At 44.9% G+C, this 16402-nt stretch overlaps 1 protein-coding gene across 1 annotated transcript in view; it reads right to left on the bottom strand.

Annotated features, from left to right (window-relative positions):
* RPH3A (rabphilin 3A) overlaps positions 1-13290 on the bottom strand; it is a 293036-nt gene extending 279746 nt beyond the window's left edge. Inside the window, exons 1-2 of the mRNA XM_059875879.1 lie at positions 13245-13290; positions 4915-5113 (exon numbers count right to left, since the gene is read on the bottom strand). The gene's annotated coding sequence lies outside the window, so the exon portion shown is untranslated. The remainder of the gene's footprint in view (positions 1-4914; positions 5114-13244) is intronic.
* Between the last annotated feature and the right edge of the window lie 3112 nt (positions 13291-16402).

The raw sequence follows: 16402 nt of genomic DNA on the forward strand, positions 1-16402 counted from the left end.
TGAGGTGGCCCTGGGTAATCAGAGGCTCTTCATCTCCCCTCTTCTGATCTAGGAATGTACATTCTGCCCACTGTTCCTGCAGTGAGAAGCATTTTCCAGGACAGCCTTGGGAGAGTAAGGTGCAGTTGAGACCATCTGGATGGTATATATAATTGAGCCCAGTTATGGCGTCTCTGTAAACTTTTCAGACCAGCAGGCCGATGTGGAGTAGGCTGGTGTGGAGATATCCCTGTCTTGTCGGCCCAAGACAAGCCTTGGAAGTAAGTTCCCTTACTTACTGAAACTGCCATCTACCAGCCTAGGGTGGCTGTCCCCTTCTCTGGTCTCTCCCTGCTCTGTGTGTGTGAACCAGTATCTGCTGCTGGAGGAATACAAATGAGGACGCTCCACACTGCACGTACCATCCCATCCCAATGCACTCTCTGTCCACACCGCAGGCGTGGCCTGGCCCCTGCCTCGGCCTACTCCAGTACTTCAGTGAGCCAGGCTTCCGCCTCCCCAGACACCTGAGATGAGGCGGCCTCAGGGCCTTTCTACAGGCCCTCTCTCCTTTTCACTTGTGGGCCATCTCCCCAGAAGAGCTTTCTCTCACTCCTCATCCTAAATTCAGCACCCCTCAGCCTGCTCCCAGTTATTTTCATTCGAGCCTGTATCACCACTTGGAATGACGTATTTGTCTGCTTATTTAATGCCTACCTCCCTTCCCAAATTGTGGGCCTCTTAGAGGATAACCATGTCTGTCTTATTCACCATTGTAAACCCAAAGCCTGCTTCACAGAGGTGCTCAATACGTATTTATTAAACAAATGAACAAAGTGCGATTATTATTATGCCCATTTCACAGAGTGATTGAATCATTTGTTCAAGTTAACACATTTGGAAAGTGAAGGTCTGGATTTAAACCTGGCTCAGGAAAATGTCTGCTGAGTCATATGAGGTGAAGTGAAGTTGCTCAGTCGTGTCTGACTCTTTGCGACCCCATGGACTGTAGCCTACCAGGCTCCTCAGTCCATGGAATTTTCCAGGCAAGAATACTGGAGTGGGTTGCAATTTCCTTCTCCAGGGGATCTTCCCAACCCAGGGATCAAACCCGAGTCTCCCGCATTGCAGGCAGACGCTTTACCGTCTGAGCCACCAGGGAAGCCTGAGTCATATGGTGTCTCTCTAACTTTATAGGAGACAGCAAACTATTTTCCAAAGTTGTTGTGCCATTTTGCATTGCCACCAACAACGTATAAACGTTCTAGATGCTCCATATTTTTGTCAATACTCGATGTTGTCAGCTTTATTAATTTTAACCATTCTACCGGGAGTGTTGATCTATCTCACTGTGGCTTTAATTTTGCATTTCCCTAATGACTAAGACAGGCCTCTCAGGTGGTGCTAGTGGTAAAGAATCTGCCTGCCAACGCAGGAGATGCAAGAGGTGCAGGTTCAATCCCTGGATTGGGAAGATCCCCTGGAGAAGGAAATGGCAACCCGCTCCAGTTTTCTTGCCTGGAAAATCCCATGGACAGGGGAGCCTGGTGGGCTACAGTCTGTGGGGGTCGCAAAGAGTCAGACACGACTGAGCACACAGCACAATAATTAATAACACTGAACATCTTTTCATGGGCTTATTGCCATTTGTATATCTTCTTTTGTGAAATATCTTTTTTATTTCACAAAATAAAATAACGATGGGACGATAATGACCCAATCATGGAACAGGGTTGAAGCAAAGTATGAGATGGGAGAGAAGAAACCAGGTCAACTTGGCAGGTGGGAAGACAGAGTGGAGTTGTGAAATTAAAACGTTAAAAATTGGAGAGGGAAAAGGTAAGGACTATTACAGCAGGAAGATTTGCCCACTGCTGTATCTCCAGCACTGACTTTGCCTGCCAGGTAGTAAGTACCCACTAAATATTTGCTGAATGAATAATAGCAGCCATATGATATTTTTACTATTTGTCCCATGACTGCCCTCCCTTCCCTCCACCTTTCTTTCCTTCAATATTAGAGAGTATATTCACATTCTATGGAACTGACTGGAAGCTTGAGTAGGGTGGCAGGATGAGTCAGGGGCAAGTACTTTGTACTGAATGCTGCATCCTCCCCAAATTCATATATTGAAATCTTAATCCAAGATGTGATGGTATTTGGAGGTGGGGATGTAGGCCTTTGGGAGGCGATTATGTTAGTGGGGACTTCGTGACAGAATTAGCGTCCTTACAAGGAGAGGGAGAGATAGGAGATCTCTCTCTTTCCTTCTCTCTCTCAGCACACACCCAGGAAAGACCACAAAGACAGAAGCTGGGACAGAGCCCTCAAGAAGAACTCCACCATGCTAGGACTTCCCTGGTGGTCCAGTGGTTAAGACTCCAAGCTTTCACTGCAGGGGGTGTGAGTTCAATCCCTGGTTGGGGAACTAAGATCCTACATGCCCCCACAGCACAGCCAAAAAAATAAAAATAAAAGAATTCCACCATTCTGGAACCTTGATCTCAGACTTCCAGCCTCCAGATGGAGAAATAAATGTTATTTAAGCAGCCTAGAGAGCTGAAGCATTTAGAAGGCATAAATTTGTCCTCCAGGAAATCACAGTCCTATTCACCTCCAAGAACTAAGATAATGGCTGTAAAAAGACCTGGATCAAGAGACAGTGGTATCTATCTATAAAGTAGAATATTATTCAACCATAAAAAGGAAAGAAGCACTGATTCATGGTGCAACATGGATGACTCTTGAAAATATTATGCTCACTGAAAGAAGCCAGTCACAAAAAAAAACACATATTGTAAGACCCCATTTTTATGAAATGTCCAGAATACATAAATCCATCAAGACAGAAAGATGAGTGGTTGCCAGAGTGTAGGAGGAGGAAAGGGAGTGGAAAGTGACTGTTAACTGGGTACACATTTCCTTTTTGGGTGATAAAAAGGTTTAGAACTAGATAGTGATGATGGTTGCACAACACTGTGAATGTCACTGACTTGAACCTCTTAAAATGGTTAATTTTATGCAAGATGAATTGAAAAAAAAGGCCTGTGAACATAAAAATGGGAATTTTTCTGAAAAATCCCTCATAGGGATTATTCTAGCTAATGCCAGAGACTTTGCTGCTGGTGCCTAGTTCCATGTCTCATGTGGGGCTGCCACACTGCCCAGTTCCAGGGGCAGCATTTACACAGTATTCATTCTACATGAGTGGCGCCCCCTAGAGTTGTGAGACATGGCTGCTGCTGCTGCTGCTACTGCTAAGTCGATTCAGTCGTGTCTGACTCTGTGCGACCCCAGAGACGGCAGCCCACCAGGCTCCCCTGTCCCTGGGATTCTCCAGGCAAGGACACTGGAGTGGGTTGCCATTTCCTTCTCCAATGCATGAAAGTGAAAAGTGAAAGTGAAGTCGCTCAGTCATGTCCGACTCCGAGTGACCTCATGGATTGCAGCCCACCAGGCTCCTCCATCCATGGGATTTGCCAAGTAAGAGTACTGGAGTGGGGTGCCATTGCCTTCTCCGGTGAGACATGGCAGCTCCACCTTTAGGGTCAGAAACAGATCCGACTGGCTGGAATGCCACTGCCTCCCCAAGTTTGTCTTTCTCCTCTCCCCCAAAAGGCTCAGGGATGTGGCTCTGACAATCCTGACTCCAATTAGAAAATCAGTGTTAGAGGCTGGATCACAGGTGCCTGCAGGTGGCTGGTGAGAGTCCCCAGACAGCCCTGGAAGGATGGCTTCTTCACTCTTTACAGAAACTCTATCCCAGGGTTGTTAGGCTGGTTCAAAGGGCAGAGTGAGGAATGCTCAGTAATTGCACTGAGCTGGGGAGCTTGCTTCCCAATTACCGGGCATTTGAAGTTATTTGATGTGGGAAAAGTGACTGCACTGCTAAACTTCCTCTAAGCTGCTGTGGGAACAGCGAGAGAGCACCAGCTCCACGCTGAGATGGACCAGATGCCAACCAGAGATGCCTATTTTGGTGTTAGCCATTCCCTTCTGGGCAGAGCTGGGCCAAGATGGGCACTTAAAAATAATCATCCTTATCACACTGTCATTGATGTGCCATAACACTAAAAAAAGAAACAACTTTATGGAGGTATGATTTCCTTACAACAATGCACCCATTAAGTGGACAGTTTGGTGCATTCTGGGGCTACCTTGGTGGCTCAGCAGTAAAGAATATTCCTACAGTGCAGGAGATAGCCTGCAATGCAGGAGACATGGGTTCAATCCCTGGGCATCTGCATAACCACCACTCCAGTAAAGATACAGAACCTTTCCATCGCCCCAGAAATGTTCCTCATATTCCTTTGCCCTTAATCACCACCCCCTCAATCCTAGACGGCCATAGACATGTGAAAGAGCTCTAGAATTTCAAATAAATAAAATCATACAATATGCACGTTTTTCTATCTGGCTTTTTTTTGCTTAGCAGAATGTTTTTGTATTTGTCCACATTGTTGACTGTATCAGTAGTTCACTCCCTTTTCATCACTAACAAGTATTCCATTATATGGATATACCAGAATTTGTTTATCTATGCACACATCGATGGGTGTTTGGGTCACATCCATTTTGGAGCTATTATGAATTGCACTGCTGTGTGCAAATCTTTGTATAAGCATATGCTTTCATTTCTCTTGGGTAAATGCCCAGGAGTGGAACTACTGGGTCATATGATAAAGTGTACGCTGAACTTTATAAGAAATTGCCAAACTATTTTCCCAAAGTAATTGTACCATTTTGTGTTCCCATCAGCAGCTCATGAATGTTGCAGTTGCTCCACACCCTCATAGACACTTAATACTGTCAGTCTTACTAGTGTGAGCCACCTGGTAGATGTGTAGTGGTTGTCTCACTGAGGTGTTAATTTGTATTTCTCTAATGATTAATACTGTTGAACACTTTTCATGTGTTTGTTGGCCACTTACATACATTCTTTTGTGAACTGTCAAGTACTTTGATCACACTTTGATTGAGTCATTTGCTCCGTGTTGAATTATAAGATGATACACTCCAAAGGCAAGGGGTGAAGGTATTCAGGGCTCTCAGCGTGATGGGAGGGGCTCCTAGTCTCCGTTTCTCTCTGGGGTCTGGCCAGGATGACTGAGAAGGGAGTCTTTGGCAGTATAACCTGAGGTGCAGAAAGATTAAAAGCATAAATCCTTATAGCATAGAGCACACAGGAGGACGTTAACCTCAAACTTTAGTATTCATGAGAATCACCTAGAAGACTTGCTGAACCAGAGATTCCCCGGGAGACAAACCCCAGGTGTTTGACTCGGTAGCTCTAAGGCAGAGCCCAGGAATCTGCCTTTCTAACACGCTCCCAGCTGATGCTGAAGCTGCTGGTCTGGGAACCACTGTGTGAGTTACACCTTAAAGGTGCTTGATGCTGAAGATGGACTACAGTGAGGACCCCTTACTCCTCCCTCTTGTCCAACCTGTCATCTCTGAAGCCCTCCCCTCTTCCTCCACCCACCCACCCATCCCGCGCTCAGAGTAACTGGACAGAATGGAATGAGTGACAGACCACATTATCAACATAGAGAGGCCCAACATGGTCCAGAGGCTCAAGGAGACTGCTTTCCCCATGACCTCACAGGGATAGGTGCACCTTAAGGAGTGCCCTAAAAGTCAAGAACAGAAGTCACAAACTAGCTGAGTCAGGCCTTGATATGAGTCTCTTTTTTTGTGGGCAAGGGGGATGTCTACACAGTATTCAGGATTCTTCTGAATTAGTCATCAATATGTATACAAAACTGACAATAAATCCAATGTCATTTTTTTTAGAGCCAATGGTTGCAGCCAAACTTTTTTAATTTGCTTTTATATTTAACTTTCTATTTTTAAATTTTAAATTGGTTTTTACTGTTGTTATTTTTAAATCATTTTTTCTTTTTTTCAAACCCTTGTGTCAAGGGATGACTTTCAATAGGTTGACGCGAGGGAGCTGCTTTGCTACAAATGAAACCCGAACCCAGAAGCAGGTCGTCTACGAATCAAACTCTTCTTAAACTTTCGTGTGAAAGGTAGAATTATGCTTATTAAAAATAACTCTTAGTGACTTTGGCATCTGAGTTTAGGACCTAGAAATACATCTGGGGGCAAAGATACCTGGAGAGACAGCAAAAGCTTGTTAGAAGTGTAAATGCATATAGATAGGCGTGTATGTGCACAGCACACATTTTTTTCCCTTTTCTTTTTTTGGCAGCACAGCGCAGCATGCGGGATCTTAGTTCCCCCACCAGGGATCAAAACTGGCCCCTACACTGGGTGCTCAAAGTCTTAACCACTGGACCACCAGGAAAAAACACATCTTTTTCTTATATGTGTTTATTGAGCTAGAGACCCGGGTTCGATCCTTGGGTCGGGAAGATTCCCTGGAGAAGTAAACGGCAACCCACTCCAGTACTCTTGCCTAGAAAATCCCATGGACGGAGGAGCTTGGTGCAGGCTACTGTCCAGGCGACTGTCCATGGGGTCGCAAAGAGTCGGGCACGACTGAGCAACTTCACTTCACTTTACTTCATTGAGCTAGAAGACTGCACAACCCTAATTGAAAACTTAACAGGAAAGATTTTGATTTTGCAAATTTATAAACTACAGAGTCAAATATAAATAAAGAAAGCAAAAAAAAGAAGAAATGGAAAGGAAAGAATACCCACAGTTGCCAGTAACTAGGAGCAGATGAAATAAACATTTTCAATCTTAGCTAAAACTTTAGAAATTTTCCAAAGTGCTTAAATGGGGGCGGGGGGGGAAGTAGAGTGAATAGGGGAGAGGGTACTACCAATTCGGATGAAGCTAAAAATTTAAATTTTTGTTAAACAATCCTAACAAATTGGCATTCAAAAGATGCTATTAATAAAAATGCTCTGTTCAAAAAGATGGTTTGGTGTAAAGTACTTTTTCCCCTTTATACTTTCCCTTACCCCTCAGGCATTTGGGATATAAAGACTGGATTTGAATTTCAGTTTTGCTGTTTATTAGCTGTGTGACTTTGGACAACTAGACCTTTCTGATCCTCAGTTTCCTTACTTGTAAATTGGGAATAGTGAAAATTACTTCTCAGGGGAACTGTAAAAAACTCAGCAGTAGACCTTAGGCAGAACTCAAAAGGTCCACAAGGGACCTCCCTGGTGGCCCAGTGGCTAAGACTCCACTTTCCCAATGCAAGGGGCCAGGGTTCAAACCCTGCTCAGGGAACTAGATCCCGCATACTGCAACTAAAGATCCTGCATGATGAAATGAAGGTAGAAGACTCCACATGCCACAACTAAGACCCAGCACAGCCAAATAAGTAAATATGTATTTAATACTAAACACTAGATTTATTACTAAGCTCATATTTATTTTTTAAATAAAAAAAAAAAAGAACCTTGCCTATGAATATTAGGTGCAGCTGGCTGCTGAAAGTTTTCAGGTCTGTGTGCCCAGAAATGGAGTGTGCCAAGCGGATATGAGCAGGGCACACACAACATCTGTTATAAGGAGTCACTGAAGGATTCTAAGCAGAGTGATTTCCAAAGCTCACACTGGTCTTTGGGAGGATAACAGGCTGCAGGTGACACCAGTGGAAACACGAGTGTAGCGTGGATCTGCTGGCAGTAACTCAGGAAGGAGATGGCCGTAGCTTGGACCAGTAAGGCGGATGGGGTGGAGAGAGTGGGAAGGTTTGAGATACATTCAAAGTAGGAACTGCAGGGCTTGACGATGGATAGGATGTGGGCCTGAGAGAGAGTGGGGCATCAAGGGAGCTCCTAAGTTTCTGGCTTTGTTAACTAGGTGAATGAAGATGCTATTCTCTGAGAAGGAACTGGAGAAGAAAATGTTGCTATTATTGTGGAATCTGATTAAATTAAGGAGACCGCACCTAGTCTGGGGCCTTCCCTATGCTAGGCTCTCAGTAAGGTTCTGTGTTTTACCTTCCACTTTCATGTTCTTTGGAGACAATATCAAAGCCTGCTGGGACCCACAAAGAGTGAAACATTTAATCTCTGGGAAATAACAGACAATAGAAACAAACTTCCCAGCCCACCTTGGCAGGTTTACTGAAATTCCATGTGATATCCCTGGTGACCCAGATAGTAAAGAATCTGCCTGCAATGCAGGAGACCCAGATTCAATCCCTATGTCAGGAAGATCCCCTGCAGAAGGGGATGGCAACCCAGTACAATATTCTTGTCTGGAGAATTCCACGGACAGAGGAGCCTGGCAGGCCTGTCCATGGGGTCACAAAAAGTCAGATATGACTGAATGACTAACACACATGTGACATCCCAACCCAATTCTGGAAGCAAATTCCAGAAATTACCTTTGGTCCTGATACACCAGGGGCAGATCTTTTTTTTTTTTTTTTTTTTGATTGGCATCAATTATAAGCTGAGGGTTAGAACAATGTGGTCATTTTCAGCTGGTGATGTGCTTTTAGTTCAGTATTTTCAAATGGCTCAGAGTTTTCCTCTTAACACATGGTCCAAAAATAAACATGGAAGAGCAAACATTTGGGATTGCTCCAGAAGATCTGAATCAATCATTCACATATTCAACAAACATGAGCATCGAGTGTTTTCAAGGGAACTGGTAGAGAGAGGAGCTTTCTCGAGGAGCTAAATCATATGAGCAGAGATGAAACTGTTCACAGCCAAGAAAGAAAGTATACTGGGCGGGGGTCAGAAAAGGGGGTGATTATTATCCACAAGTGTCTTTACAGGGAATACAGGGACATGGAATGCTGCAATAGACTTAGAGACGGAAAGACATGCAGAGTTACCAGAAGAGGAGTGCAAATTGGTACAACCACTTTGGAAAACTGGCGATATCTATTAAAATTAAAGGCAATGGCAACCTACTCCAGTTCTCTTGCCTGGAAAATCCCATGGATGGAGGAGCCTGGTAGGCTGTAGTCCATGGGGTCGCTAAGAGTCAGACATGACTGAGAGACTTCACTTTCACTTTTCACTTTCATGCATTGGAGAAGGAAATGGCAACCCACTCCAGTGTTCTTGCCTGGAGAATCCCAGGGACGGGGGAGCCTGGTGGGCTGCCGTCTATGGGGTCGCACAGAGTCAGACACGACTGAAGCAACTTAGCAACAGCAACAGCAAAACACTGTAATCTAGCAATTCCATTCCTAGGCATATTCCAAAGAGAAATGCATTCATTTGTTCACTAAAAGACTTGTGCTAGAGAGTTCAAGGTCATGCTATTCATAAGAGCAAAAAAATCAAAACAAAGAAACTGGAAACAACACAAGTGCTGACCAACAGTAGTATGAATGAACAACCTGTGGTATATTTACACAATGGAGTATCGTGATACACTGTACAGCAATGTGAATAGTTTACAAGAACATGCAATAACATGGATTATTCCCACACAGTTATAATTCTAATAATAATACTTTACAGCTGGACATACTGTTAAATAATTCAAGAAATACTGAGAAGTAATTGCTAGAATGGGCTTCCCTGGTTCTAGGACTCAGTGGTAAAGAATCCGTCTGCCAGTGCAAGAGATGGGGGTTTAATCCCTGGGTGGGGAAGATCCCCTGGAAGAGATCTATTCTTGCCTAGGAAATTCCGTGGACAGAGGAGCCTGGTGGGCTACAGTCCCTGGAGTCATGACTGAGCAACTGAGCACAATACACACATACACAATTCCTAGAATAGACACTGTCCGAGGAACTGGAGATGTGACAGTAAACAAGATCTTGAAAAACCCTTGCCTTCATGTATCTTACATTCTAGCTAAGGGAACAGATAGAAAGTAATATATCTGAAATCTCTGAACGTGTTTTAGTATGGTTTTGGCTTTTTAATGGAATTAAATAACTTAATGGCCAGGATTGAATTAAATGAACATTATCCCCTAAACCTGGAGTTGAGGAACATCTGTGGAGAGGGGTGACCCTTGATGGATATCAAGGTCATGGATGGATATCAGAATTATATGTAAAATGTTGTATGTCTGGGGCTTTTTCTGGGGAGATGGTCCAAGGCATTCTCAGATTCTTAAAAAGGTTGCTGACCCAAAGGGAGTTCCAAATCTCCAGATTCTCCCCAGTGCTGCTCAGGGAGCAAACACACAATCCCAGAACACTGGCCAATAATTATGGGAACAACTGTATTTTGCTCAATTTGCTCAACATTATTTCTCTGAACCAGGAAATGTATAGCCCTGTCCTACGTGTCATTCATAAATGCTACAAAAGATCTTGCTGCTTCATACTCTGATCGCTTTGCAGAACTACTCCCTGCCTGTCCGTCAGGCATGGGGTTGTTTCCCCTGTCTTACCATCCCACAAAGGTTGCTGTGAGAGCTTTGGGAAGATTGTTCCTTTTAAAGTTTTGTCTTGAAGTGTTTTCAAAAACTGCAAGAAGTGGGTCAAGTAGTACCAACGGTTCAATACTCCAGAATGGCTTTTGACCACATTTTCAATACAGCAAGAATAGGTATTAAAAATCACCTACAGGATATGACAAAGGGATCGTTTTAGCTTTAATTCATCATTGATCTTCCTCTCCCCGCAACAAGAGTAGTCTTTTATCTGTGATAAAATAGCAGAATGAAACATACTTATTACAATAATGGAAAAATACGTATTTTCTGGCAAGATATTTCATGCTTCTATGCCCTTGGACGTTCCTCTCAAATTTTTTTCATTCACCATAACTAATGTGTCAGTTTCAGGGTAAACAGGCAAGATGGAGTGGGGGGTAAGGGGGGGGTTGAAGGGTGGAATGTTGCCATGGTAACAAAGGATTTCAGTGATGAGTATCCATGGTGATTGTTGCTAAATTCTGAGAGGCTTTAAATGCTTTATTTAAAATACATAACAACTGTGCAGCTGCTGAGGATGTTGTGAGAGGAAGAGAGGAATGGACTGTTTGTTCCTTTATGGATCCATGCTTGGTGCGGTTCAGAAGGAAAAAAATAAGGCAGTTTAAGGACAGACGTGCTCCCTGTGTGATGCTATTTAGCAGCTATCAAGGTCTGCTCTCCCTCTAACACAGGATGCTCTCACAGTTCTGGGTCCCAGTTTTACCTTGATCGCCTACTTGACAGGGTAAGCCCTGAGATAAACTCCAGCAGGAGCCAGTTTCCATCCTGCTCCTTCCTTGGGCACCCTGCCCACATTACTGCCTCAGAACAGAAACACCCAGCACCCTGAGCAGAACTGAGAATTCCCAAGGGACGAACCCCAGTGGAAGCTTAAAATGAAGGCTGAGGATTGTGAAGCAGGGACTATTTTTTTCACCCCCAAATTTGAATGGAAGATGAATTGGAGGAGTGGGACTAGAATCCAGGTGGTCTAATTAATAACAGAGTTCTCCTTTTGTATTAGAATGAACTTTCGCTATGAACAGCAAAGATCCAACAGAAACTTAAAAAAAAAAAAAAAAAGCTCATTTCTCTTTTATAAATCCCATCAATTCATTAAGCAATAAATCCAGAGGCTCAGAGGGCCAGGGTCCCCTTATTGCTCCACTAGACTCCATAGTCATGGTCCCTTCTTTGTCCACCATGGCTGCCTAATTCTAACCATCACATCTAATTCCAACCAACAGGGAAGAGAAAGCGATGAAGAGATAAAAGCAATGGTCCAAATAAATGTCTTTTTAAAGAAGGTTCCTAAAAACTGTCCCCTGACACTTTCCTTTATACCTCATCTAGTTACCAAACACAAGTCCGTGTGCCGATACACAGTGAGGCCAAACAATACCACAATGTTGGAGTTTGGAGCAGAGAAAGGCTTATTGCAGGGCCATCCAAAGAAACGGATGACTTGTGCCTTAAAAACCTTGAACTTCCTGAAAGCTTTTGGCAAAGCTCTTTTATAGGAAAGGTGAGGGAGGGGCATGGTTAGTTGTTGCAAACATCTAGGCGTCAGATCCTTTGTTCATAAGGTCAGGACATGATCAGGTTATGATATATAGACCTATAAACCTACAAACCTATAAACCTCCACCAAAACAAATGTTAGTCTCTGTTCTGATGATAAAGTCTCTGTTCTTGGGAGAAAGGTCCCAAGGTTTAACTTTTGCCCTCTAGGGCCCCTATGCCAGCCAGTTACTCTGCCCAGGAGCATTTGTCCAGCATCCAGTCTGGGTCCTTCTGCCTGTGCCCAGATCCTGCTGAAGAGGCAGCTCTCAGCTGGTGGTGCCCTTGGGGCCAGGTCCCCAGACCCTGCCCCGTCATCATCATTGAGGGAGCCAGGCATCCAGGACCATGCCGCTCTCAGGCTTTTCATTTAGACAGGAGAGAATAGTTGTATAGGATCAATAGAATACATGTCATAGCAAGTATCAGGTTAATTCCCAGCTCATCACAATTGCCCTTCTTTGAGAACAGCCCCAACTGTTACGGAAATCACTGACCAAAACTGCCCACCCTCGCCAGGCAAAATAGTAACCACTTGCATGAGTTATCAAACAGGAGGTCCTGGTAAGGAACATGGAACTGACAAGCTACTACCAGCCAGAATCAAAAAAAAAATCAAAAGGAAAGAGGTGAGACGCCAGTCCATATGTTCTGCCACCTTCCCCGAGTCCTTCTCACCGGACTCCATCTTGGCTGAGCAATGCACGCACCACCAGGAAGGGCCCTGAGTCGGAATGATTGGCCAAAGACAACCCGGAAGCTAACCCCATAAAACCTGAGACTGCGAGCTGCGAGGCAGAGCAGTTCTCCTGGGTTCCCTTACCCTGCTGCTCGCCGCCCAGGGCGCCCCTCCCCAATAAAGTCTCTTGCTTCGTCAGCACGGGTGTCTCCTCGAACAATTCCTTTCTGAGTGCTAGACCAGAGCCCAGCCTCCGGGCCCTGGAAGGGGTCTGCTTTCCTCCAACACAACCACAGAGGTGGACTTGAGGTAATAATGTGCAACGTCCTTCCAACTTAACCCTGGCCTCTAGTTACCTTCTAGACGTATACAACTGATCCAAACTGGACCAAGTTGTGAAACTTGAACAGAGAGACCGAAGCTGATGGAAACTATTTCCTTAAGGGCAGCATCCACGTACGTCGTCCTCTGCGGACATCAGGACGTTCGGAGACGGCAGCCATTAGGTGGAGGAGGCGGAGATCAGGGAGAGGGTCGCCTCCGCCTGAAGGCCAAGACGAGGGCTCTGGAGCTCTGGAGCTCTGGAGCTCTGCGAGCAAGACACAGCCCTCAGCCTGTGCCTGGGCCCCTGGTTCACCTGCCAGCCCTGAGCTGGAGGGCCCCTGAGAGAAGGCTGAGCTCCACCTCTGGGCACACTCACCTCTGAGAGGGCCACCCGCTGCCAGGCTGACCGCTGGAGGAGCGAGACCTCCAGGCTCCGCAAACTCTGGATCTCGTTCCAACGGTCTCGCGGTAACATGCCCCGCACCCCCACCCCCCAGGACTGTAGGTGCTGCTGCTGCTGCCGAGTCACTTCAGTTGTGTCTGACTCTTTGCGACCCCATAGACGGCAGCCCACCAGGCTCCCCCGTCCGTGGGATTCTCCAGGCAAGAACACTGGAGTGGGTTGCCATTTCCTTCTCCAATGCATGAAAGTGAAAAGTGAAAGTGAAGTCTCTCAGTCATGTCCGACTCTTAGCGACCCCATGGATCGCAGCCCACCAGGCTCCTCCGTTCAATGGGATTTTCCAGGCAAGAGTACTGGAGTGGGGTGCCATTGCCTGAGACAATCCTAAATGGTACATTGGGCTTCCCTGGTGGCTCAGACTGTAAAGAATTTGCCTGCAGTGCAGGAGACTGGGGTTCGATCCCTAGGTCAGGAAGATCCCCTGGAAAAGGGAATGGCAACCCACTCCATTCTTTCCTGGAGAATTCCATGGACAGAGGAACCTGGCAGGAGCAACTAACACATAATCTTTACCTTGGGAGGAATTCGTCCCTTTTTTCATTCCCTTCCAATCCTGAGCGCGACAAGGAGAAAGTCTCAAGTTGGTAACCACGGGTCCCCAGTGCTGTCCTCAAACTTGCTATTGCCTCCTTTTAACAGAGAGGAAGTCTCAGCCCAGAATTCTTTTTTAATATTTTTAAATTTTATTTGGCTGCTCTGGGCCTTAGTTGTGGCATGCGGGATCTGGTTTCCTGACCAGTGAACCCCAGATATCTGCATTGGGAGCTCAGAGTCTTAGCCACTGGACCACCAGGGAAGTCCCAGCCCAGAGTTCTAAGTAGCCCTAAATATCCCTAAATACTAAACCCGATGAGCAGAGCAGATGCTAGCTTTTGTTGTACATGAGTCATTGTCTTAACAATCACAGTTGCCTAGTACAGCTTCATACATGGATTTACTTGCCTTGTATAATTATCATTTATTTTCTATTTTTGTAAGTAGTAAGATTTTCCATTTACACTTGGGCAGTTATTTCCTTTTAAATAAACACCTTTATGTTTTTTAAAGAGAATTGATTTAAAAGGAAAAACTTACGTGTACAATAGTACCAGGGGCACATGAGTGTCTTACAAGTGTGACCGAACTATGGGGACACAACATTTTCATGGAAAATACAACTACTGAGGCTGGAAGGGGCCTCATTCTAATCCCGGTTATGCCACTGATTTGCTGTGGACAAGTCCCTTTACCTCTCTGGGCTCCCATTTCTTTACCTGTAAAATAAAGAAAACTGAACTCCTGTAAAATGAAGAACCACTGAACAGTGGTTGCTAAGATCCCTCCTCTAAGTAATAGGAATTCTGGGGTCTACAGAGAACCCCAAAATATAACTTCCAAGGACCCAGACATTATTCCTCTAGTGATACCAGCTTTGCCTCCATGAGCCTTTGAGAGCACGTGTTCTCTCATGCATGCTAAGTCACGTCCAATTCTGTGTGACCCTTTGGACTGTAGCCTGCCAGGCTCTTCTGTCCATGGGATTCTCCAGGCAAGAATACTGGAGTGGGTTGCCACGCCATCTTCCAGGGAATCTTCCTGACCTAGGAATCGAACCCGTGTCTCTTATATCTTCTGCAATAGCAGGTGGGTTCTTTATGACTAGCACCACCACCTGAGAAGCCCCAGTTGAGAGCACATCAAGCAGCAAAGTTTAGTTTAGCGATGGAGATTAATCTGTATTCAGAACATTGCAAATAAATAAAGATTTTTAAGCCAGTGGAGAGCCATCTCCCAAACATGCAAAATTAGAGTTAATTATTTTTAAAACAATACATCTCTTAATTTGCAAATGAGCAGAACCGGCATGCTAAGCAGGGTTTTATTTTGGATGCTAACTACAGTAGCTTTTTCAATGGAAGATTTTCATACTCCTCTTCACACTTCCCCTCAACTGTTTATTAATAACTCTGCCTTTTCCTTGGGTTTAAATTATCCCTAAATATTAAAGCCAGTGTGCAGAGCAGATGCTAACTTTTGTTTTACGTAAGTCACTTGTCTTATTATAACCCGAAACAAAGACCCATATCAAGAAATCCCGAGAGATGATCTACTTCGGAGCTCTGGACTTGAACAAAATTGGGGGGGAATCTGGGGGGACACAGCTCCACTTGTCCCTCAGAAATGTTGACATCTGAGTTCCCAGGCATATCAAGAAATGCGTGGGAAAACCACTATTTTACACCCAAGCACTGGAGAAAATTGAAGTGTCTGACTATAGCAAGTGTTGTCAAGGATGAGGAATTCTTATAGACAGGAAGCCAGTCAAGGGAGGCCCCATGCCTGCAGTGGACAGAAGGATGGCTTTGGAGTTATTCACTCAACAAATATATATTGAGCACCTACTGTGTGCCAGGCACTGCTCTTGATGCTGGGGAAGCAGCAGAGGGCATGACGGAGCACCTTGCTTTCATGGAGCTGATCTTTTTGAGGGGAAGAGTGAACAACAAACAAAAATAAATAAGTGATAGAGTGTGTTAGATAATGAGAAGTGCCAGGGAGGAAAATAAGGAAAGAGGGAGAAATCGGGGGTAGTGGGGAAAATTTGCAATTTTTAAAAGGGTTGTCAGAGAAGAGGTGACATTTGAGCACACACTTGAAACAAGTTTATGCAACTATTTGGGGAAGAGTATTCTAGGCAGAAGGAACAGCCTGTGCAAAGGCCCTGAGGTAGGAGTGTGCCTGGATGATTAACAAAGAGGTGGGGAGAGAGGACGTAATCAGGGAGACCAGGGAAGAGGCTACTGAGATGTGAGAGTGGCTGGCCCAGCTGATAGCAGTGGGGTTGAGGAAAAGTGGGCAGGTACATATTTTGAAAATAGAGACAAAAGATTGTGCTGAATCTAGTTAGAGCTGAGTTCAAATTCCAGTTCATCCGTTTTCTCAGATATGTCACTTTTCCTCTCTGAGCCTCAGTTTCTTCATCTGTAAAATGGGGATAATCGTTCCATTGGCAGCTGTGGTGGGGAGTCAGTGACATAGCTGGTGCACAGTAACTCAAAGCTATTATTATTATCTCTTCCAGCCAATGTCCA

Source organism: Bos taurus, chromosome 17 (genome assembly GCF_002263795.3).
Source record: "Bos taurus isolate L1 Dominette 01449 registration number 42190680 breed Hereford chromosome 17, ARS-UCD2.0, whole genome shotgun sequence".
NCBI lineage: Eukaryota > Metazoa > Chordata > Mammalia > Artiodactyla > Bovidae > Bos > Bos taurus.